Source organism: Bufo bufo, chromosome 6, assembly GCF_905171765.1.
Source record: "Bufo bufo chromosome 6, aBufBuf1.1, whole genome shotgun sequence".
Taxonomy (NCBI): domain Eukaryota; kingdom Metazoa; phylum Chordata; class Amphibia; order Anura; family Bufonidae; genus Bufo; species Bufo bufo.
The window spans coordinates 412,454,041-412,456,812 of record NC_053394.1 but is presented as its reverse complement, the minus strand read 5'-3'; the positions used below and the strand labels follow the sequence as shown (position 1 = coordinate 412,456,812).

At 44.4% G+C, this 2,772-nt stretch overlaps 1 non-coding gene across 1 annotated transcript; it reads right to left on the bottom strand.

The window, feature by feature from the left end:
- Positions 1-2,371: 2,371 nt before the first annotated feature.
- Positions 2,372-2,561, bottom strand: LOC121006359. Its single transcript, XR_005780214.1, has one exon. It is a non-coding gene; the product is annotated as a U2 spliceosomal RNA (small nuclear RNA).
- Positions 2,562-2,772: the final 211 nt, after the last annotated feature.

Below are 2,772 nucleotides of genomic sequence, written 5' to 3'. Positions count from 1 at the left end.
TTTAAAGATATCCCATTTTGTGTCTGTATTTGTGAGGACTTTGTCCCAGTTAGTTTGGCCTATGGCCTCTCTTAGTTGGCTAAATTTAGCTTTTTTGAAGTTTGGTATTTTTGTTCCTCCCTGTAGAAACGCTCTTTTGAATGATAATTGGAAGGTTATTACTTTATGGTCACTATTTCCCAGGTGTCCCCCAACCTGCACGTCTGTTGTTCTGTCAGGTCTATTGGTTAATACTAAGTCCAGTATGGCCGTCCCTCTAGTCGGGTCCTGAACCAGTTGGGAGAGGTAATTGTCTTTGGTTATTGCCACGAACCTGTTTCCCTTATGAGATATACAAGTTTCAGTTTCCCAGTCTATATCTGGGTAGTTGAAGTCCCCCATAATAACCACCTCATTATGATTTGCCGCCTCGTCTATCTCGTTTAGTAGTAGATTTTCTGTGGACTCGGTGGTTTATAGTAAACTCCTATTAGTAATTTATTGTTGTTTTTAGCTCCATGTATCTCTACCCACAGTGACTTCACATGTTCATGTCCCTCACTTATATTTTCTCGGACTGTGGGCTTTAGACAGGACTTTATATAAAGGCAGACCCCTCCCCCTCTCCGGTTTTGACGATCCTTTCTAAACAGACTGTAACCTTGTACATTAACTGCCCAGTCATAGGTTTCATCCAGCCATGTCTCAGTTATTCCCACTATGTCATAGTCCTCCTCACACATCACTAATTCCAGTTCACCAGTTTTATTAGTCAGGCTTCTGGCATTAGTATACATACATTTGAGAGGTTTATGTATATTTTTTACCCTACACCTTTCCTTCTGAACTGTTCTAGTCCCTCCTTCCATTCCTCCCCCATTCTTATTACCTTGCCCCCGGTCTCTATCTGCACTATCTTCCCCTCCTATAACGTAATTACCCCCCCCCCCAGTCCCTAGTTTAAACACTCCTCCAACCTTCTAGCCATCTTTCTCCCCAGCACAGCTGCCCCTTCCCCATTGAGGTGCAGCCCGTCCCTACAATAGAGCCTGTAGCCGATAGAAAGATTGGCCCAGTTCTCCAGGAACCCAAACCCCTCCTTCCTACACCAGTTTTTGAGCCACTTGTTAATCTCCCTAATCTCCCATTGCCTTTCTTGTGTGGCTCGTGGTACAGGCAGTATTTCGGAAAATACTACCTTTGAGGTCCTTGCCCTCAGCTTTTGACCTAAATCCCTGAAATCATTTTTAAGGACACTCCACCTACCTCTAACTTTGTCATTGGTTCCGATATGGACCATGACCGCTGGATCATCTCCAGCCCCTCCCAGTAATCTGTCAACCCGATCCGCGATGTGTCGAACTCTAGCGCCAGGAAGACAGCACACTGTTCGGCGATCACGGTCTTTGTGACAGATTTCCCTATCTGTTCCCCTAATAATGGAGTCTCCCACTACCAGCACCTGTCTGGCCTGCCCTGCTCTCCTGGTTCCCTGCTTACTGGAGCTGACATTCCCCTGACTGGCAGAGGAAGTGTCTGGCTGCAGCAGTGCCGTCCCCGGACTGACATCCCCCTCATCTGCCAAACGTGCAAACTTGTTGAGGTGTGTCAGATCAGGGCTAGCCTCCCTGGCACTCTTCCCTCTACCCCGCTTTCTAACTTTTACCCAGCTAGCTACCTCACTTTCCTCAGCCTCCTCTCTGTCACCCTCCCGCTCATCTACCCCAAAGAGTGCTTGCTCGGTGAGAAGCAAACTCTTTTGCAAATTATCAATGCCTCTCAGTGTTGCAACTTGCCCATTTAGAGACTCGATCTGCGATTCCAAACGGGTAATTTGCTCACATCTTGAACAAAGATATACACCCTTGAAATCCTGTTCCAGGACTGCATACATCATGCAAGATGTGCACTGGACTGCGTTGTAAATTGTGCAACACATACTAAATGGGGATTACAACAGTAAAAAGTAAAACAGTATAAATGATTTAGATCCTGTCTGCTGTAGTCGAAGGACCACGTAAAATTAAGCCAACAACACACAAGGAAATTATATCCAACCTTAGTTCCCAAACTCCTTTTCTTAAACTCCTTTTCTTAAACTCCTGGTTTTTTAACTCCACTTAATAAGAAGCCACTTAGTAGAGCAAGCCTCAGAAAGAGCAGGCTCTGAAGAGTGGTGCTGGAACTAACCAACAGCTGATGCAATTAGGAGATTGACAGACTAGATGCAGGTATTATATGCAGAAAGCAGCACTGCACTGACTGGGCAGACAGAGGAGAAGCTGAAGTGCAGACTCCTGAAGGAGGCAGGACACACACAACTTTCCACTTGCTTGCTGTAAGGATGCTTGCAATCAATTTCAATTTCATTATGTTTTTCATACTGGATTAGAAGGGGTGCACCGGTCCTGGAGGTACTGCAATACCAGGTCAACGCTTGGAGTGGACAGTGCAAGCTCTTTTTCCATCTCCCTGTTCGAAAAATCCATTTAATATATGGTCCCCAGATAGGGGACGTATCAGATATTAAACTGATAAGAACAGATTTTTAAGTTGATAGCGTCAGAAGACGCCACATATTTGAATTCATACCAAATTATGTTTTGCGCTTCATCATCCGACATCAACAGTGTTTTTTCCTTTTTATTTATAATTTCCAATTTTTTTTGAAAAAATAATAAATTTAACATAAAATAAAGACAAACATAACATAGAATTCCTCTCTATTGTAACAACAATAGATCCAACCACAGCTATCAACTGTGGCCTTCACCCCAGGCCGAGGGTCCGGGT